This window comes from Miniopterus schreibersii (assembly GCF_964146895.1).
Source record: "Miniopterus schreibersii genome assembly, chromosome: X".
Taxonomy (NCBI): domain Eukaryota; kingdom Metazoa; phylum Chordata; class Mammalia; order Chiroptera; family Miniopteridae; genus Miniopterus; species Miniopterus schreibersii.
Genome location: NC_138104.1, coordinates 60,953,139 through 60,976,782, shown reverse-complemented (window position 1 = coordinate 60,976,782; position 23,644 = coordinate 60,953,139).

The window sequence follows — 23,644 nt, the reverse complement described above, 5'->3', positions numbered from 1 at the left end:
CCAAGAATGCTTTATCCAGTAAGGCTATCATTTCCAATTGAAGGTGAAATAAAGAGCTTCCCAGACAAAAGAAGGCTAAAGGAGTTCAGAACACCCAACCAAGCATGGCAAGGAATGCTAAAATAACTGCTTTAGAAGAAGAAATACTGAGCAAAAGGTACATACGCATAAGGAAAAAAATGGCATTAAATAAATATATATCAATAATAAATTTAAAAGTAAATAGATTAAATGCTCCAAATCAAAAGACATAGTGGAGAAAACAGGACCCAAATATATGCTCTCTTCTACAGACCAAACCAAGAGCAAAAGATTCACAAAAGCTAAAAGTGAAGGGATGTAAAAAAATATTCCATTCAAGTGGAAAGAAAAATAGTGTTGGAGTAGCAATACTTACAATACTTACTTCTGACAAAAGAGACTTCAATATAAAGACCATAATAAGAGACAAAGATGGTCACTACATAATGCTAAAGGGATCAATCTAACAGGAGGAAATAACCCTTATATATATGCACCCAATATAGGAGCACCTAAGTATATAAAAAATTTCTTGCTGGGCATTAAAGGGGAGATTGACAGCAACACAATCATAATGGAAGACGTTCAAACCCTACTGTAATCATTGGACACATCATCAAGACAAAATATCAATAGGAAAACACAGACCTTAAATGACACACTAAATCTAATGGATTTAATTGACATTTACTGAATGTTTCATTCCAAAACAACAGAATACACATTCTTCACAAGGACACATACAACATTAAATGACCACATGTTAAGGTACAAGGCAAATTTCTACAAATTCTAGAAGACTGAAGTGATTTGAAACATCATCTCAGATCAGAATGGCATGAAACTAAAAATTAACCACTATAAAAAACCTCAAAAATATTCAAACACATGGAGGCTAATTAGCATGATATTAAACAATGAATGGGTTACCAATGAGATCAGGGAAGAAATCAAACACTACCTGGAAAAAAATGAAAATGAAAAGACAACAACCCAAAATCTATAGGACACAGTAGAAGCAATCCTAAGAGGAAAGTTCATAGCAGTACAACCGTACCTCATGAAAGAAGAAAAAGGTCTAATAAACCACCTACCACAACAACTAAAAGAACTAGAACGAGAAAAGCAAGAAAAGCCTGAGAAGTGGAAGGAAGGAAATAATAAATATCAGAGCAGAAATTAATGACATAGAGACTAAAAAAACAATACAAAAAATCAGTGAAACCAAGAGCTGGTTCTTTCAAAAGACAAATAAGATTGATGCACCATAGCTAGACTCACCAAGAAACTGAGAGACAGGCCCTAAATAAAGAAAATAAAAAATGAAAGAGGCACTATAACAAATGACCCAACAGAAATACAAAGGATTGTAAAAAAATACGATGAGCAACTAGATGCAAGAAAACTAGACAACCTGGGTGAAATTAACAAATTCATAGAAGCATACAATCTTCCAAAACTGAATCAGAAAGAGGCAGAAAATCTGGATAGATCAATAACAGCTAATGAAATTGAAGCAGCAATCAAAAAGCTCTCAGCAAACAAAAGTCCTAGACCAGATTAATTTACAGGTGAGTTTTACTAAACATTCAAAGAATTAACACCTATTCTATTCAAAGTATAACAGAAAATCCAAGAGAAAGAAAAACTCCCAAACTTTTTATGAGGCCAGAATCATCCTAATCCCGAAACCAGATAAAGACAATACAGAGAAATAAAATTACAGGCCAATGTCCCGGATGAACATAGATGCAAAAATCCTTAACAAAATACTAGCCAACTAAATCCAGCAATGCATTAAAAAGATCATATACCATGACCAAGTGGGATTTATTCCAGGGATGCAAGGCTAGTATAATATCCCCAAATCATTAAATGTGATACATCACATAAAATAATGAAGGATAAAAATCATATGATCATGTCAATAGATGCAGAAAATGCATTTGACAAAATCCAGCACCCATTTTTGATAAAAACTCATGGCAAAGTGGGAATAGAAGGATCATACGTCAATATAATAAAGGTCATGTACTACAAACCTACAGCCAAAATCAAACTCTGGTCAAAACCTAAAACCATTTACATTAAAAACAGGAACAAGACAGGGTTGCGGGGTTGCCCACTTTTACCACTCTTATTCAACACAATATTTATTGGAAGTCCTTGTCACAGCCATCAGACAAGAAGAAAACATGAAAGGTATCCAAATAGGAATGGAGGAAGTAAAACTGTCATTATTTGCAGATGACATAATATTGTACATAGAAAATCTTTAAGACTCCATCAAAGTACTATTAGATTTGAGAAAGGAATTCAGCAAGGTAGCTGGCTACAAAATTAACTCTCTGAAATCGATGGCATTTTTATACACCAACAATAAAGTCTCAAAAGGAGAAACTGAAAAAAATACCACTTACCATTGCAATTTAAAAAATAAGATACTTAGGAATAAATTTAACCAAGGATGTAAAAGAGCTGTACTCAGAAAACTACAGGACACTGAAAAAAAAAAAAAAAAATAGAGGAAGATATAAACAAGTGGAAAAATGTACCATGTCCATGGATTGGAAGAATTATCATTAAAATGTCCATACTACCCAAAGTAATTTATAGATTCAATGCAGTTCTTATTAAAATACCAACATCATATTTCACAAAGCTAGAACAAATATTCCAAAAATTTATATGGAACCAAAAAAGACCCAAATAGTTGCAGCGATCTTGAGAAAGAAGATCACAGTGGGAGGGATCATATTACTGAATATCAAACAGTACTACAAAGCCACTGTAATCAAAACAGCCTGATGTTAGTACCACAACAGACATATAGACTAATAGAACAGAACAGAAATAACAGAAATAGATACAAGCCATTATGAGCAATTAATATTTTACAAAGGATGCAAGAACATACAATGGAGTAAAGACAGTCTCTTCAATAAATGGTGCTGGGAAAATTGGACAGCTACATGCAAAAAAATGAAACTAGACCACCAACTTATACCATGCATGAGAATAAACTCAAAATGGATAAAATGCTTAAATGTAAGTAGCAAAACTGTGAAAATCCTCGAAGAAAACACTGGCAGTAAAGTCACTGACATGTCACAAAGAGGAATTTTCTCTGATTCATCTCCTAGGGCAGTAGAAACAGAAGAAAAAATAAACAAATGGTACTGCATAAAACTAAAAAGCTTCTGCACAGCAAAAGGAATAAGCCTCTAAATATAAAGGAACTCCACGGTATGGGAGAACATATTTGTCAAGATTTTATCTGATAAGAGGCAAATTTCCAAGGTGTTCAGAGAACTCACACAACTCAAGAGGAAGACAAACAATTCAATTTAAAAATGGGCAATATACCTGAATACACATTTCTCCAAAGAGGACATACAGATGGCCAAGAGACAATTGAAAAAATGAAGAATGTCACTAATCATCAGAGAAATACAAATTAAAACCACAATGAGATATCACTTCACACCTGTCAAAATGGTTACCATCAACAAATCAACAAATGCCATGTGCTGACGAGGATGTGGAGAAAGCGTAACCCTGGTTCACTACTGATGGGAATGCAGACTGGTGCAGCCACTATGGTAAACAGTATGGAGGTCCTTCAAAATATTAACAATGGAACTGCTTTTTGACCCAGTGATCCCAATTCTAGGAATATAATCTAAGAATTTTGAAACACTAATCAGTAAGAATATATGCACTCCTATTTTTATAGCAGCATAATTTACAATAGCTAAGATCTGGAAACAGCCAAGTCCCCATCAGTAGATTAGCGGATAAAAAAGCTGTGGGATATTTACACCATGGAATACTATGCAGCTGTAAAGAGGAGGATCTCTTACCCTTTGGGACAGTATGGATGGACCTGAACAATATTATTCTAAGCGAATTAAGCCAAGCAGTGAAATACAAATATCACATGATTTCGTTATATGTGGAATCTAAAGAATTTAATAACAGAATAGATTCAATAACATGGAATCATGGATCAAAATGAAGGATCTCAGAGGGAAGGCAGGGGTGGGTGGGAGTATTTTGGGGGGAGGGATTAACTTAAGTATTTATATGCATATATGCGCACCCCAAGGACAAGGGCAATGGTGTGGTAAGGGTCTGGGGAGGAAGTTAGGGCAGGGTGAAAGGGGTCAATGGGGAGAAAAAGGGACATCTGTAATATTTTGCATAAAAAAAGAAGCATATCTTACCCTTTGAGACAGCATGATTCGACCTGGGGAGTAATATGGCAAGTGAAATAAGTCAGTGAGGGAAACACAAGTAACCCATGATCTCTCCTATGTGGAATCTATTGATCAAAATAAATCCAGATACATATTGCATGGAACAAACTGACACATCTAAGAGGAAATTTGTGGGTAGGGGAGTGGCTGAGGAGAGGTTGAAGAAGTTATATGCATATATACATAACCCATTAGCCACATACTATAACGTAGGTAAGGCCTGGAGGGTTGAGGATTTAGAGTGGAAGGGATCAATTGAGGGGGGAAAAGGGGACATCTGTAAAACTTTCAACAGTAAAGATAAATTTTTTAAAATGCTATAGTCCATTTACAAAATGGAATACTATGCGTCTGTAAAAAAGAAGGAACTGTTATCATTTCTGACAGCATGGATTTACCTGGAGAGTATTATGCTAAACAAAATAAGCCAGTCAGAGAAAGACACATACAATATGGTCTCTCTAATATGTAGAATCAAATGAACTAAATATGCTGACATACAAAGTGGAACCCGAAGCATGTATAAATAGAATAGACTAGCTGGTGCCCAAGGGAAGTGTGGCGAGTATAAATGCCTAAGTAAGATGAAGCTAAAAAACGTATATGTAGACCACATGGACACTGACAATATTTTGGAGAAGGCCAAGAGAAAAGGAGACAGAGCTGGGTGGCAGTAGGCAAAGGAGTGGAAAAGAGGGACATCTGCCATAATGTCAACATAAAATTTTATTTTATTTCATTTTTATTTTTGCATGATCTGTAAACAATTTTTTTTAATTTTATTTTTGTTTAAAATATTACAGATGTCCCTTTTTCTCCCCAATGACCCGTTCCCCCCCATTCCTTCCCCCTCCCCAGTCCCACTCCCCACCATTGTCCGTGTCCTTGGGTTGTGCATATATGCATATAAATTCTTTGGTTACTCTCTCCCCCTCCATCCACCCACCCTCCTTCGTCCCACTACATTCATCAGTCTCATCTATGCTTCCATGTCCTTGAATCTATTCTGCTCATCAGTTTATTAAGTTCTTTAGATTCCACATATAAGCGAGATCATGTCATATTTGCCTGGCTTATTTCACTTAGTATAATACTCTCCAGGTCCATCCATACTGTCCCAAAGGGTACAAGATTCTTCTCTCTTTACAGCTGTGTAGTGCTCTATGGTGTAAATGTCCCACAGCTTTTTTATCCACTCATCTACTGATGGGCACTTGGGCTGTTTCCAGATCTTAGCTATTGTAAACTATGCTGCTATGAACATAGGGGTGCATATATACTTTCTGATGAATGTTTCAGGACTCTTAGGATACATTCCTATGAGTGGAATCACTGGGTCAAACCGCAGCTCCATTTTTAATTTTTTGCAGAATCTCCATACTGTTTTCCATAGTGGTTGCACCAGTCTGCATTCCCACCAGCAGTGTACTAGGGTTCCCCTTTCTCCACACCCTCGCCAGCACATGTCATTTGTTGATGTGTTGATGGCAGCCATTCTGACAGGTGTGAAGTGATACCTCATTGTGGTTTTAATTTGCCACTCTGATGGTTAGCGACTTCGAGCATTTTCTCCTGTGTCTCTTGGCCATCCCTATGTCCTCTTTTGAGAAGTGTCTATTTAGGTTCTTTGCCCACTTTTTAATACAGTTGTTTGTCTTCCTCTTGCTGAGTAGTATGAGTTCTTTGTACACTTTGAAAATGAGCCCCTTATGAGATACATTCTTGGCAAATGTGATCTTCCAAACCATTGGGCTCCTTTGTATTTTGAGGCTGTTTTATTTTACTATGCAGAAGCTTTTTTGTTTCGTGTAGACCATATGTTTATTATTTTTATTTTGTTTCTCTTGCCCTAGGAGATGTACTAGTGAAAATTTCACTATATGAGATGTCAGTGACTTTATTGCTTATGTTTTCTTAGAGGATTTTTATGGTTTTTCCAGCTTACATTTAAGTCTTTTATCCATTTTGGGTTTATTTTTGTGTATAGTGAAAGTTGGTGGCCTAGTTTCATCTTTTTGCATGTAACTGTGCAATATTCTCAGAACCACTTATTGAAGAGACTGTCTTTACTCCACTGTATGCTCTTGCTTCTTTTCTTAAATATTAACAGACCATAATGGCTTGGGTCTATTTCTGATTTCTCTCTTCCATTGATCTATATGTCTGGTGCTGTACCAATATCAGGCTGTTTTGATTACAATAGCCTTGTAGTACAGTTTACTATCCAGTAAAGTGATTTCTCCCACTCTTCTAATTTCTTAAGATGGCTGAGGCTACTCAGGGTCTTTTTTGGTTCCATATAAATTTTTGGAATATTAGTTCTAGCTCTGTGAAATATGCTGTTGGTATTTTAGTAAAAATTGCATTGAATACATAAATTGTTTGGATAGTATGGACATTTTAATGATACTAATTCTTTGAATCCATGACCATGGTATATTCTTGCACTTGTTTATATCTTCCTCTATTTTTTTTTTTTCAGTGACCTGTAGCTTTCTAAGTATAAGTTTTTACATCTTAGGTTAAGTTTATTCCTAGGTATCTTATTTTTTTAGTTGCAATGGTAAATGGTATTGTTCTTTTAGTTTCTCTTTATGAAAGTTCATTTTTGGTGTATAAAAATGCCAATGATTTCTGAATGTTAATTTTGTATCCAGCTACCTTGCTGAATTCCTTTCTCAAATCTAGTAGTACTTTGATGGAGTCTTTAGGGTTTTCTATGTACAATATCATGTCATCTGCAAATAATGACAGTTTTACTTCCTCCTTTCCAGTTTGGATGCCTTTCATGTTTTCTTCCAGTCTGATGGCTGTGCCAAGGTCTTCCAGTACTATGTTGAATAAGAGTGGTGAAAGTGGACATCCCTGTCTTTTTCCTGTTTTTAAGGGAAATGGTTTTATATTTTGAGCATTGAGTATGATGTTGCCTGTAGGTCTGTCATATATTGCCTTTATTATGTTGAGGTATGATTCCTCTATTCCCACTTTGCTGCTTTTTATAAGAAATGGGTGCTGGATTTTGTCAAATGCTTTTTCTGCATCTATTGATATGATCATATGATTTTTGTCCTTCATTTTGTTTATGTGATGTATCATGTTTATTGATTTGCGGATGTTATACCAGCCTTGCATCACCGGAATAAATTACACTTGGTCGTGGTGTATGATCTTTTTAATGTATTGCTGGATCCAATTTTAGTGAGGATTTTAGAATCTATATTCATCAGGGTTATTGGCTTGTAATTTTCTTTTTTTGTAGTGTCTTTATCTGGTTTGGGGATTAGAATGATGCTGGCCTCATAAAAAGAGTTTGGGAGTTTTTTCTCCTCTTGAATTTTCTGGAATAGTTTGAATAGAATAGGTTTTATTTCTTCTTTGAATGTATGGTAAAACTCACCTGGTAAAATTCATCTAGTCCAGGACTTTTGTTTGGTTAGAGTTTTTTTTTGTTTGTTTGTTTGTTTTATTACTGCTTCAATTTCATTCGTTGTTATTACCCTATTCAGGTTTTCTACCCCTTCCTGATTCAGCTTTGGAAGATTGTATGCTTCTAGGTATTTGTCCATTTCACCCATGTTCTCCAGTTTGTTGACATATAGTTGCTCATAGTATTTTCTTACAATCCTTTGTATTTCTGTTGGGTTGGTAGTTATATCACCTGTGTCATTTCTGATTTTATTTATTTGGGTCTTCTTTCTTTGTTTCTCGTTGAGTCTGGCTAAAGGTGCATCAATCGTATTTATCTTTTCAAAGAATCAGCTCGTCGTTTCATCTATCTTTTGTATTGTTTTTTCCGTCTCTATGTCATTAATTTCTGCTGTGATATTTATTATTATCCTTCCTTCTACCTCCTTGGGGCTTTCCTTGCTGCTCTCATTCTAGTTCTTTTAGTTATTGTATTTGATGACTTAGTAGAGCTTTTTGTTATTTCTTGAAGTATGCCTTTACTGCTAGGAACTTTCCTCTCAGGACAGCTTTCACTGCATCCCATAGATTTGGGGTTGTCTGTTCATTTTTATTTTTTCCCAGGAAGTGTTTGATTTCTTCCTTGATCTCATTGGTAACATGTTCATTGTTTAATAACATGCTATTTAGCCTCCAGTGTTTGAATATTTTTGAGTTTTTTTATAGTGGTTGATTTCTAGTTTCATGACACTGTTATCCGAGGAGATGCTAGATATGATTGCAGTCTTCTTGAATTTGTAGAGACTTGCCTTTTGCCCTAATATTGTTGAGAATGTTCCAGACATACTTGAGAAGAATGTGTATTCTGCTGCTTTGCTGTGAAATGATCTGTAAATATCAATTAAATTCATTAGGTCTAGGTGTCATTTAAGATCTATGTTTCCCTGTTGATTATTTTGTCTTGATGATATGTCCAGTACTGACAGTGGGGTGTTAAAGTCTCCAACTATGATTGTGTTTCTGTTGGTCTCCCCCTTAAAGTCCAACGAGAATTTTTTTATATTTATAGGTGCTCTTATGTTGGGTGCATATATATTTATAAGGGTTATATCCTCCTGTTGGATTGATCCATTTAGTATTATGTAGTGACCATCTTTGTCTCTTGTTATGGTCTTTATTTTGAAGTCTATTTTGTCAGAAAGAAGTATTGCTACTCCAGCTTTCTTTTTTGTTTCTATTGGCATGGAATATTTTATTCCCTCCCCTCACTTTTAGCCTGTGTGAATTTTTTTCTCTCAGGTGGGTCTCTTGTAGACAGCATATATTTGGGTCGTGTTTTCTTATCCATTCAGCTACCTTGTATTTTGATTGAAGCATTTATTCCATTTAAATTTAAGGTTACTATTGATATATACTTATTTAATGCCATTTTTCCCCGTTATGCCGATGTACCTTTCTGTCAATATTTCTTTTTTTTCTTAGTACAGTCCTTTTAGCATTCCTTGCAATACTGGTTTGGTGGTACTGAAATCCTTTAACTTTCTTTTGTCCTGGAAAGTCTTTATTTCACCTTCAATTTTTAATGATAACCTTGATGGATAAATCAATCTTGGTTGCATGTTCTTGCTTTTCATTACTTGCAGAACTTCATGCCACTCCCTTCTGGCCTGAAGAGTTTCTGTTGATAAATCAACTGTTAGTCTTATAGGGGTTTCCCTGTAGGTCACTGCTTGTCTCTCTCTTACAGCTCTTAATATTTTCTCTTTGTCCTTGACATTTGCCATTTTAATTATGATGTGTCTTGGAGTGGATCTCTTTGGGTCCCTCTTGTTTGGAACCCTCTGTGCTTCCTAAACTTGGATGGCTTTCTCCCTAGCCAGCATAGGGAAGTTTTCTGTCATTATTTCCTCCACCAACTTCTCTGTCCCTTGCTCTCTTTCTTCCTTCTCTGTAAATCCTATAATGTGAATGTTGTTTAACTTCATATTGTCCCAAAGCTCCCTTAGACTGTCCTCGTCCATTTTAAGTGTGTTTCTTTTTACTTTCCAGATTGAGTGTTTTTTTTCTACCATATCATCTAAGTCACTTATTCTATCTTCTGCTTCATTGATCCTGCTTTTAATTCTTTCCAGCGTACTTTTGATATCAGCCATAGTATTGTTTATTTCTGCCTGATTCTTATTTATGATATTAATCTCTTTTTTCATTAGTTTTCACCAAGGTCCACGACCTTTCCCTTAAGTGTTTTGTTTTCATTAATTTTCTTGAGCATCTTTATAACCATTACTCTGAACTCTATTTCTGATAACTTGCTTAAGTCCATCTAATTAAGGTCATTTTCTAGTGATTTCTTCTTTTCTTTAGTTTGAGAATTTTTTTAGTCTTCTCATTTTGGTGGCTCCTACTCTTTTTTTCTATATATTAGATATATTTGCTCTTTCCCAATTTTGCGGGATGGTATTTTATAGTGTGAGTCCAGTGGATCCCAGAGTTGTGGTTTCTTTATATTTCTGAGCTCTTTCCTTTAAACATGTCCCTTTTGTGGATGTCTCTTTTGTGGGTTCTTTGGGCTCTCCTATTGTGATTGGGTCTAGATTGTTGTTTACCAGTACTTGGAAGGCCTCTCCTCTCAGGTTGGCTAACTGTGTGTCTCAGTCCCGACCACATCGTGTGAGCCTTTGTAGGGTGCTGAAAAGTCTGGACAACACACAACTAATCTTCCAGGAAACAAGGGGTAGCTTATAAAATATCTTGACAATCACAATGAAAACAACCCAATTATAATATAACTGGGAGAGTGAAGGGAGAACAAAAATGCTAAAGCAAAAAAATAAATAAAGGAAAAAATTTTTAAAAGATGAAGGAAAAATAAAGCTAGAGTGAGAAAAGTTTATTATTGTTAATAGTAACAAAAATTTTAAAAATTATCATAATAAACTAAAATAAAATGTAAAAAATAGAGAATATACTGGGAGGTAAATGGGGCAGAGAAAAGATTCTGAAAGAAGGGTGAGCAACAAATTAAGGGTACAGTATAGGAATAGGATAATAGTTCAATATGAAAAAATAAAAATACAATAAAGAGACAAACAGAAACTAACAATCAAACAAAAAGATAGGAAGACAGAACAGATAAGAAGAAAGAAAGAAAAAGTTATGACAATGGATCAAGATGAGAGAGAGAGATATAAAGCAGGTGCATGGAGGTAGTCTAATAAGAGATATGGGAGAAATTATAGAGAAAAGCAGTAAAATTATTGGTTATAATAATAATGTCCCAGCAATTAAGCTGAGAATATCAAGAAAATCTTGATAATAGAACAAAAGACAAAACAAAATAAACAAAAAACAAGTTAATCAGAACAAAATTCTTTTTTAAAAAAATTAATTTAAAAATTAAAAAAATACTCTAAAATTTAAAAAGAATTTTTTTTTTCCATTCTGTTTTTCCTACGGAAAAAAAGTTGGGTGAGTTTCATGCCCGTCCGGGCATGGCTCAGAGGTTGAGTGTTGACCTGGGATCCAGGCGATCAGGGTCCAATTCCTAGTCAGAGCACATGCCCTGTTATGGGCTTGATCAATGACTCTCTCATCATTGATGTTTCTGTCTCTCTCTCTCTCCCTCTCCTTTCCTCTCTTTGAAATCAATAAAGATATATTTAAAAAAAATAAAAAAGTTAGGTGAGTTTCATTTGAGCTGCTTATGTTGTCTGTGGCTAACTGTTTTGTATGCTGATGATAGGTCTCCTGGGAGGTACTTGTGTATCAGCCAATGTCAGGAGCTGTCTAGGTTTAGCTCTGGTGTCCTTAGGCAGTTGGTTGATCTGAGGCTCTCTGTGGACCACCTCCATTTGTCAGCTGTTTTGCCTCTCCCTTGTGGTTCCCTGGTCTTACTCCAGAGTGTTCTGTAAAGTCTTTATGGTGCAGGCCGGCTAGTGTAGCTTGGGATATCACTCCCCTTCCTTAGAGGCTTCGTTGCCAAGCACTCACTGTGAGGGCGTTAGTCTCTACTTCACAGGTAGCTCTTCAGTCTCTATACTATCCTTCATTTATAGTTCCCCATACAATGGCCAACTGTAGTTTCAGATTGACTTCAGTCTGTTGCTTTTTTTCATGGGCAGTTTCAGCAGCTTGGGCTCAGTGGGTTTGACTGAAAAACATTCCAGTGAGTACTTTGCCTGCCTAGCCCCCAGCAGGGGTTTAAATTTTTCCTCCAGTTCCCAAATAATAGTCCTTGAGAGTCTTATTCTTGTAATGTCCTCCTGTGAACTATTCTCCCTTCCCCCTCAGGACCGTGCCCTTTGGAGGATATCTAGGGCGTCACTGAGCTGAACCAACCCCTTTCCTGTTGGGAGTGGTGCTCCTAGCCTGCAGAAGAGGTATGCGTGCTCCACCCCTCTTTTCCCAGATCTGGTTGGCTGGTCTCAGGGGGCACATATTTCAAACACTCCTCTATTCAGACACAATTCACAGCTTCGGCAAGCCTGTCTGCTCAATATAAGCCAGGAAACTGGGATCCAGTTGAACAATAAAAAACTCAAAATCACACAAAGCAACACAGAAGCAGAGAAACTACCCTGCAATGTCCTACTGCCCAAGTGTCAAGGCATCAAGCAGGAAGGGACACAAAGTCAGCCCCATGCAGCTCCCTTGCACTTCTGATCTCAATAAAGCTGGGATGGCTCCTTGTGCACAATTCTGGAACCCCCTCAGGGCAGGTCAAAAATCCCAGAATCGGCCCAGCAGGAGCTCAGACAGCTGGAGAAAAACTCCCTTCCACAGGTAACTCTAGCCCATCTCCTGTGGTGGGAGAGCTTTCTTCCCCTTCCCAGAACCACATAGTTTAAATGCTTTCTGGGGTTCTACCCAATGCCTTACAGGAAGGCATAGAAAGTAGGAGCCTCTCCTGAAGCCTGTGCTGGGCTCCAAGCTCCAAGGGTTAGAGGGTGCAAAGCCCCCTCTCTGTTTGTTGGTGAGCCTAACTAAAGGTACATTTATCTTTTTTTATCTTTTCAAAGAATCAACTCTTGGTTTCATTGATCTTTTTTTATTGTTTTTTTTAGTCTCTATGTCATTTTTTTTTTCTTCTCTTATCTTTATTATTTCCTTCCTTCTGCTTCCTTGGGCTTTTCTTGCTATTTCCTTTCTAATACTTTTAGCTGTAGTGTTAGATAGTTTATTAAGGATTTTTCTTGTTTCTTGAAGTATATCTGTAATGCTATGAACTTCCTTCTCAGGACTGCTTTTGCTTTGTCCCATAGATTTTGGGTTGTGTTTTCCTTTTCATTTATTTTTCTAAGCTGGTTACCCAGTATATTAGGAGTAAATCAAGTCTATGGATGGGAGCAAGGGGATTCTGTTTCTTCTCACAGTGCTGTCATCTTCTGAAAAAAAATAATCTGATCCTCTTAGTGAGCCTCAGGCTGTAGAAACTCCAAGGCATAGGGTGAGAGGTTTTCCAGCAGGGTGGGGAAATTGCCTCCCCTTCAGGAAAAAGCTGCTTTGAAGGTAAATATCTGCTTGTGAAAGATGTCCTCTGCAGTATGTGGGAATTACCTGGCACAGGAATCCAAAGGGGTCCCCCTTATCTCTATCTCCAGAACTCACTACCCTAGATTCTCCCCACACAGCTCCAATCCACTCTGCTCTCCCTCTGCTGGAGTCGAAGGTGAGTGGCTGCACATGGAACTCTTTGTGTTGGCTCTTTAAGAGGCTGCCTGCAGTTCCAGCCATCTCTCCCTGGCAGACCGAAACCTGGCTGCTTTTCACAGCCAGATGTTATGTGGGGACCTTTCTCAGTTCTGGTGTTTTTGGCTGGGAAGCCCTGCCTGGGGTTAAGGCCCCAGGGTCCTCAGTGGGAAAGCCCTAACACTTAGATATCCCTCTGGACCTTCAGCTACTGCCCATGGGAGCCCAGCCAGCCCTCTTGCCCCTCCAGACTTTCTACCAGTCTCTATATGGTCTCTAATTTTCCTCCTTGGTTATGAGGGTGCTCTCCAGCTCATCTTCAGTTGAAGTTGATTATTCAGGATACTTTTTTCTATATTTTAGTTGTAATTCTAGTTTGGTCTCAGGAGAGTGTCAGTGTAGCTTCTACTCAGTCCACCACCATCTTTAATCTCCAGTAATGTAGCTCTCTAAATTAAAAAATACTTGAAGCAAATATGAGAAAATAGAAAATATTAATAATAATTTATTTGTTATTAAAATATTAATTGTGAAATCTGCATGATTGATAGAGAAATATTTTTTCTATTTTACTTGTAGTTTTCTGTGTTACTTAAAATATATCATAAATTAAACATATGCAAAAAACATAAATATGTATTTTCAAAGTAGGACAGATAATTTAATTAATGTCAGTCTAAATCAAAGTTCATTCTTTTGCTTTCTCCCTCTCTGTGACAAGTGTTAACAGAGTCTAGTTCCTCAGAGTACATAATATACAGAAGAAACATAACAGCAACAGGTAGTTTTCAGAATGATCACTTGATTCCCAAAGGACCAGCAGTTAGTAATGTAGGGGCTACTGGACATGGGGAGCACAGTGATGGAGAGACCTGGAAGAGGGTTTTACCAGAGATCCAGGCAGCATCTTGGATATCTGTTCACAGGCATTGGGGAATCACAAGTGAGAATGAATGTGGAGTTTGGTAATCTGAAGTGTTGTGACTTTCGAAGCTACAGTGAACACATTTCACAATGCAGAACTTATAGTTAAACACTAAAAATAAAATGGATGTCTGCTCACATCTGTGAACAATTCTAAGAGATACTGGCTCTGACTATAGTTATTTCTCTGATAGGAAGAGATGTTGGCTGGGACTCCACATCTCTGGTTCCTTGACCAGCTGCAGACTATCATAGTAAGTCCTCAAAGAACATACTGCTCAGAGGACAAACAGACACTTCAGGCCAACACAGAGTTTTTGTTCCATGTCAGTGGTGTAGAGTGGAATGCTACTGTTGTTTTTTACCTCCAAGATCAAGCTGGAGCCATTCCTGGCATGGCATGGCTCAGTGGTTGAGCATCAACCAAGGATCCTGGAGATTGTGGTTTGATTCCTGATCAGGGCACATGTCCGGGTTGAGGGATCAATCCCCAATTGGGGGCCTGCAGGAGGCAGCCAATCAATGACTATCACCATTAATATTTCCACTCTCTTTCTCCCTCTCCCTTCCTGTCTCTGAAATCAATAAATATATATTTAAAAAACAAATCAAGCTGGATCATTCAGTGCTATCAGGAACCAGAGAAAGGGCCAACCAGTCTGTCCTAGGCCATACTCACTTAAAAGGCCCTCAGAATCTTAGATATTGTGGTCCTCCTGATGTTATTGTTCCAACTGCCAGCAGAGGCCATGAAAATATGAGCTCAAAGAAAGAGCCCCTGGCTAATTCATATGTCCTTAATTTCCTAAACACCTTGACCCCATTTTTGTGTTCTTAATTATTGTATTTTGCTCTTATCTCTCTGGTAGAAAACAAAAATAAGGAGGAGTAGAAGCTTTTGTACTCCCCTTAGGTGTTAAAGAATGCCACTACTACTCTTTACATAATGTGGAGAATAGGATAAGGAACTTAGAGACTAGTTAATTTGGATACTTGAGTGTTTTTTTAGGATTATATTTTACTTTATTTTTAAATGCAGCCATATGAGATATAGAAACAAGAGCACCAACATATCCAGGCAATCTACTTCATGTCAAAACTTAAGACATACAAATGCCAAGAATGAGCAGATGGGCATGAGACACAGATACATCAAACAGTAGCAGCAGTGGGCATCTATTTCCTCCCATAAAGGACCAGCATTGAAAATTCAAGGCAGTATACACAATAGGCATCAGGATGTAAAGGGTGCCAGTAGGGGTAAACTGCTGCATAAATGGTTGAAGAAAGAGGATGCTATTGGCCACTGATCACTGTCAGAATCAACTGAAGTTTAGTTTTCTTTCAATAAGAAAGATAATTGGTTCCAGCTTACTACAGAAGAAGGCTTTATTTTGGCCCACCAGCATACTAATAGAACATCAGTAATAATGGAGTTCAGAATCAAGTCAACATACATTAGCAGTTACCAATTAGAAAATTTTACCGGGAAAAAAGATGTTTTTAATATCAGTCAAACTACAAAATATCTATGAAACTTAACAAGAAATGTGTAAAGCTTATGTGAACAAAAACTTATAAAACTTTACTTAAGTATATAAAAAAATCTGAATAAGTAAAGAGATATGCCATTGACATGGATAGAAAGACTCAATATTAAAGAGATGACCATTCCTTCCAAATGCTCTATATATTCAAAGGGATCTCAATAAAATCTAATCTGTTTTATTCCAACAGAAATAAACCCACTTGTATTAAATTTTATTTAGAAAATAAAATAAGCCTCTATAGAAAAATATTTTTGGAAGTAAAAATAACAAAGAAAGCTTTTCACAATGAGATGTCAAAATGTGATGAAGCTATTATAATTTTTGAAAATGTGTAATTGGCACAAGAATAGACAAATCAATGGAATAAATGGAGCCCAGTAACAGACCGTTGATACATAGATATATAGATGTTAACTGAAATGTAGATATAGATGTAAATTGATATATGACCAAAGTGGCATTTCATATTACTGTAGAATGGATGGTGAAATTTAATAATAGGTTAGGAATAATTGGTTATATATTTATTGAAAAAATGAAAAGTTTTAAAAAGTATGTAGCTAGTCTGACACTAGCTACAAAAAAAATTCCACATTAATTAAAAAGTTTTATGTGGAAAACAATTAATAAAGATTTTTATATGTAAATATATATAAATTTGGAGCTTGAAACGTCTTCTTATATAAGACATACATGCAAAACTTTAAAGAAAAAGACATGAATTTGACACCATCAAAATGCAACAAATGTTTATATATAAAACAAGACAAACAAAAAACAACAACAGATAGACCTGACAAAAATATTTTCATGGAACCCTGGTTCAGTTGGTTGGAGTGTAGTCTAATGTATCAAAAGGTGGTGAGTTCAATTCAGGTCAGGGTACATACCCAGGTTATCGGTTCTATCCCCAGTTGGGGCACATGTGGAAGGCAACCGATCAAAGTTTCTCACATCAATGATTCTCTCTCGCTCTCTCTCTCTCCTCTAAAATCAACAAAAAAAATTGAGAACTAAAAATTTAGCTTTTTATTTTTTAAAATATATCTTTATTGATTTCAGAGAGAGGAAGGGAGAGTGAGATAGAAACATCAATTATGAGGGTCATCGTTGATCGGCTGCTTCCTGCATGCCCCCTCCTTGGAATAAAGCCCTCAAACTGGACATGTGCTGTGACTAAGAATAGAATCTCCAGTTCCTGGATCCTGGGTTGATGCTCAACTCCTGAGCTATGGTTGGTCAGGCAAGAACTGAAAATTAAAAAGTATATTTTTTCATGGAATGAATACCTGGACTATAAAAAGAATAAAAACAAAAAAGAAAAAATGAAACAATTCAATTGGAAATGGACAAAGATAAGCAATTCACAGAATAGAGAATACAAATGGCCAATAAACATATAAAATGATGCTCAAATGAAAATGAGATATTTTTTGCTAATATAATAGCAAAAAATTTCAAGTATGATGGTATTAAATACTAATGAAGTTATAGGGGAAAATATTCTCATGCACTGTTGATGAAAATATAAATTCATACAGACTCTTTTCAAGTGAAATTAGTAGTTTCCATTAAAATTAAAAATGTATGTACCACTTAATGAAGTAATACCACTTCTTTTTCAACAGTCTCAATCATTTATCTTTTCCCTCAGTGACACAGAGTACAATAAATTCTTTGGATGTAGTAAACTGTTACAATAATACCCTTGAAACAATCATACATCCCTATGTCCATATTCTTATATGAGCTTCTTCTACACTGACTCGATGCTTAGACATGTGGTTGGCTTTGGTAAATGGAACACTAGCAAACATAATATAAGCAGTGGCTTAAAAGGTGCTTTTATTTTAAATTATTATTATTATTATTTTAAATTTTTGGAATACTACGCAGCTGTAAAGAAGAAGAATCTCGTATCCTTTGGGACAGTATGGATGGATCTGGAGAATATTATGCTAAGTGAAATAAGCCAGGCAGTGAAAAACAAATATCACATGATCTCAGTTATACATGGAATCTAAAGAACTTAATAAACTGATGAACAGAATAAATTCAATGACCTGGAAGTATAGATGAGACTGATGAATGTCAGAGAAATGGAGGAGGGCGGGTGGGTGGAGGGGGAGAGAGTAACGAAAGTATTTATATGCATATATACACAACCCAAGGACATGGACAATGGTGGGGAGAGGGACTGGGGAGGGGGAAGGAACAGGGTGGAACGGGTCATTGGGGAGAAAAAGGGACATCTGTAATATTTTAAACAAAAATAAAATAAAAATAAAATAAATGAAATAAAAATAAAATAAAATGAGGAAACAAAGTAATAGAAGAGTTAAACGACATATAATGGTCATAAACATAATAATCAGTGGAATCTGCATTTAAATCATGGCAGCTGAACTCCAGAGCTCATTTTCATAATCCCCAAACTCTAATGTTTGAATTTAATATTTCTTTATTGCCATAAGAATACAAAATCTGAATAGAGCAGCTTTATAATTCTTGATTTCAATGGTGGGAAAAAATCTTGATTATTAAGAAACAGTATTTTTCCCTCATGAACTGACTGGTATTTTAATAATTCATTAAACAAATAATCATTGAAAATAATAATAAAATAAAATACTAAACATGTCCCTTTTTCTCCCCAATGACCCATTTCAATCCCTCCCATCCCCCTCCCCAGTCCCTCTTCCCACCATTGTCTGTGTTCCTGGCTTGTGCATTTATGCATATAAATTATTTGGTTAATCCCTCCCCCTCCACCCACCCTCCTCTATCCTCGGACATTCATCAGTCTCATCTATGCTTCTATGTCATTGAACCTATTCTGTTCATCAGTTTATTAAGTTCTTTAGATTCCACATATAAGCTAGATGATATGATGTTTGTCTTACTAAGCCTGGTTAATTACACTTAGCATAATATTCTCTAAGTCCATCATTACTGTCCCAAAGAATATGAAATATATTTTTTTTACAGCAGCGTAGTATTCCATGGTGTATATGTCCCATAGCTTTTTTATCCACTCATTTACTAATTGGCACTTGAGCTGTTTTCAGATCTTAGCTATTGTAAACTCTGCCGCTGTGAATATAGGGGTGCATATATTCTTTCTGATTAGTGTTACAGGATTCTTAGGATATATTCCTAGAAGTGGAATCACTGAGTCAAAAGGGGGCTCCATTTTTAATTTTTTGTGGAACTTCCATACTGTTTTCCATAGTGGTTGCACCAGTCTGCATTCCCACAGCAGTGTACTAGGGTTCCCCTTTCTCCACATCGTCGCCAGCAGAAGTCATTTGCTGATTTGCTGCTGGTATCCATCCCTACAAGTGTGAACTGATACCTCACTGTGGTTTTAATTTGCATCTCTCTGATGATTAGCAACGTTAAGCATTTTCTCATGTGTCTCTTGGCCATGTGTATGTCCTTTTTGGAGAAGTGTCTATTCAGGTCCTTTGCCCATTTCTTAATTGGGTTGTTTGTCTTCCTCTTGCTGAGTAGTATGAGTTCTTTGTATACTTTGGAAATTAGCCCCTTATCAGATGCATCCTTGGAAACTATGTTTTCCCAGACCGTGGGGTTCCTTTGTATTTTGAGGTTGTTCTCTTTTGCTGTGCAGAAGCTTTTTATTTTGATGTAATCCCATATGTTTATTTTTTCTTTTGTTTCTCTTGCCTTAGGAGATGTAACCGTGAAAATTCCAATACGTAGGACATCTGTGACTTTACTGCTTATGTTTTCTTCCAGGATTTTTATGGTTTTGTGACTTACATTTAAGTCTTTTATCCATTTTGAGTTTACTTTTGGTAGGGTGAGAGCTGGTGGTCTAGTTTCATTTTTTTGCATATATCTTTCCAGTTTTCCCAGGACCACTTATTGAAGACACTGTCTTTACTCCATTGGATACTCTTGCCTCTTCTGTCAAATATTAACTGACCACAATGGCGTGGGTCTATTTCTGGGGTCTCTGTTCTTTCCCATTGAGCTATATGTCTGTTGTTGTACCAATACCAGGCTGTTTTGATTACAATGGCTTTGTAGTACAGTTTAATGTTCTGTAATGTGATCCCTCCCACTCTGTTCTTTTTTCTGAAGATGACTGCAGCTATTCAGGGTCTTTTTTGGTTCCATATAAATTTTTGAAATGTCTGGTGTAGATCTGTGAAATATGCCGTTGGTATTTTAAAAGTAATTGCATTGAATTTATAAATTGCTTTGGATAGGATGGACATTTTAATGATATCAATTCCTTCAATTCATGAGCATGGTATATTCTTCCACTTGTTTAAATCTTCCTCTATTTATTTTTTCAGTGTCACGTAGTTTTCTGAGTACAGGTCTTTTACATCCTTGGATAAGTTTATTCCTGGTATCTTATTTTTTTAGTTGCAATGGTAAAAGGTATTGCTTTTTTAATTTCTCTCTCTGAAAGTTCATTCTTGGTGTATAAGAATGCCATTGATTTCCGGATGTTGATTTTGTAACCAGCTACTTGGCAAAATTTGTCTACCAAATCTAGTAGTACATTGATAGAGTCTTTAGGGTTTTCTATGTACAATATCATGTCATTTGCAGAAAATGACAGTTTTACTTCTTCCTTTCCAATTTGGATACATTTTATGTTTTCTTCCTCCCTGATGGCTGTGGCTAGAACTTCCAGTACCATGTTGAATAAGAGTGGTGAAAGTGGACATCCCTGTCTTGTTCCTGTTTTTAATAGAAATGGTTTTAGTGTTTGCCCATTGAGTATGATGTTGCCTGTAGGTCTGTCATATATGTCCTTTGTTATGTTGAAATATGATCCCTCTATTCCAACTTGGCTGAGAGTTTTTATCAGAAATGGGTGCTGGATTTTGTTGAATGCTTTTTGTGCATCTATTGATATGATCATATGATTTTTGTCCTTCATTTTGTTATTGTGATGTATCACATTTATTGTTTTGTGGATGTTGTACCAGCCTTGCATCCCCAGAATAAATCCCACTTGGCCGTGGTGTATATTTGAATGTATTTCTGGATCTGGTTTGCTAGTATTTTAGTGAGGATTTTCCATCTATGTTCATCAGGGATATTGGCCTGCAATTTTCTTTCTTTGTAATGTCTATATCTGGTTTTAGGATTAGGATGATGTTGGCCTCTTAAAAAGAGTTTGGGAGTTTTTCCTCTTCTTGAATTTCCTGGAATAGTTTGAATAGAATAGGTCTTAATTTTTCCTTCAATGTTTTGGTAAAGCTCGCCTGTAAATCCATCTAGTCCAGGACTTTTGTTTGCTGGGAGTTTTTTGATTACTGCTTCAATTTCATGAGTTGTTATCAGGCTATTCAAGTTTTCTTCCTCCTTTTCATTCAGCTTTGGAAGGTTGTATACTTCTAGGAATTTGTCCATTTCACCCAGGCATATAGTTACTCATAGTATTTTCTTACAATCCTTTGTATTTCTGTTGGGTCAGTTGTTATATCACCTCTTTCATTTCTGATGTTATTTACTTGGGCCCTCTCTCTTTGTTTTTCAGTGAGTCTGGCTAAAGGTGCATCAATCTTATTTATCTTGTCAAAGAACCAGCTCTTGGTTTTATTGTTTTTTTTGTATTGATTTTTTAGTCTCTATGCCATTAATTTTGGCTCTGATCTTTATGATTTTATTTCTTCTACTTCATCAGGGCTTTTCTTGCTCTTTCAGTTGTTGTTTTAGATGATTCATTAGATATTTTTCCTTTTATTTTTAAGATAGGCTTGTAATGCTATGAATTTTCCTCTCAGAACTGCTTTCGCTGTGCCCCTTAGAGTTTGGGTTGTTGTTTCTTCATATTCGTTTTTTTCCATGAAGTGTTTGATTTCTTTCTTGATCTCATTGTTAACCCATTCATTCTTTAATAACATGTTATTTAGCCTCCAGGTATTTGAATATTTTTGAGTTTTTTGATAGTTGTTCTTTTTTAGTTTCATGGCATTGTGATCCAAAAAGATGCTTGATGTGATTTCAATCTTGTATTTAGAGCGACTTGCCTAGTGCCTTAACATGTGGTTTATTTTTGAGAAAGTTCCACGTGCACTTGAGAAGAATGTGTATTCTGCTGCTTTGAAATGAAATTATCTGTAAATGTCAATTCAATCCATTAGGTCTAGTAAGTCATTTAATGTCTGTGTTTCCCTGTTGATTTTTTGTCTTGAATATCTACCCAATGCTGACAGTGGGGTGTTAAACTCACCCACTATCATTCTGTTACTGTCAATCTCCCCCTTAAAGTCCACCAAGAAATTTTTTATATATTTAGGTGCTCCTATATTGGGTGCATAAGTGTTTATAAGGGTTATCTCCTCCTTTTGGATTGATCCTTTTTAGTATTATGTAGTGACCATCTTTGTCTCTTGTTATGGTTTTTATTTTGAAGTCTATTTTGTCAGAAAGAAGTATTGCTACTCCACCTTTCTTTTCCTTTTTGTTTGCATGGAATATTTTATTCCATCCCTTCACTTTTAGTTTGTGTGAGTCCTTAGGTCTCAGGTGGGTCTCTTGTAGACAGCATATTTTTGGGTCCTGTTTTTTTTATCCATTCAGCTATTCTATGTCTCTTGATTGGACCATTTATTCCATTTACATTTAAGGTTAGTATTGATATTTACTTATTTAGTGTCATTTTTCCTCTTTATACTGATGTTTCTTTCTCTCACAATTCTTTCTTTTTCTTAGAGCAGTCCTTTTAGCATTTCTTGCAATGCTGGTTTGGTGGTACTGAACTCTTTTAGCCTTCTTTTGTCTGGGAAGCTCTTTGTTTCACCTTCAGTTTTTAATGATAACCATGCTGGCTAAAACAATCTTGGTTGCATGTTCTTGCTTTTCATTACTTTTGGAACTTCATGCCACTCTCTTCTGACCTGAAGAGTTTCTGTTGAGAAATCAGCTGTTAGTCTTATGTGGGTTCCCCTATAAGTCACTGCTTTTCTCTCTCTTGCAGCCCTGAATATTTTCTCTTTGTCCTTGACATTTGCCATTTTAATTATGATATGTCTTGGAGTTGGTCTCTTTGGGTCCCTCTTGTTTGGAACTCTCTGTGCTTCCTGAACTTGTGTGGCTTTCTCCCTTGCCAGCATAGGGAAGGTTTCTGTCATTATTTCCTCCACAAAGTTCTCTATTCATTGCTCTCTTTCTTCCCCCTCTGTGAGTCCTATAATGTGAATCTTATTTCACTTCATGTTGTCCCAAAGCTCCCTTAGACTGTCCTCATGCTTTTTAAGTGTATTTTCTTTTTGCTGCTATGATTGAGTGATTTTTTTCTACCTTGTCTTCTAAGTCATTTATTCTATCTTCTGCTTCACTGAGCCTGCTTTTAATTCCTTCCAATGCTTTCTTGATATCAGATACTGCATTCTTTATTTCTGTCTGATTTCTGGTTATGTTATATATTTCTTTTTTTATGTTTTCACTAAGGTCCTTGATCTTGTCATCTAATGCCTTGTTTTTCTCATTAAGTCCCTTGCACGTCTTCATAATCAATACTCTGAATTTTGTTTCTCATAGCTTGCTTAACTCCATCTCATCAAACTTTTTTCTGGCTATTTTTCCTTTTCTTTAATTTGGGTTTTTTTTTCATTGTCTCCCCATTTTGGTAGGTCTTAGTGTTTGTATCTATATATTAGACATATTTGCTGTCTCCCAGTCTTCTGTGTTTAGATTTTGTCTTGTGAGAGCAGTGGAGTCCAGAGGTGTGTTTTCCTTATACTTCTGAGCTCTTTTCTCTAGAGGTGCCCCTTTTGTGGGTTTCCCTTTTGTGGTTTCTTTTGGTTT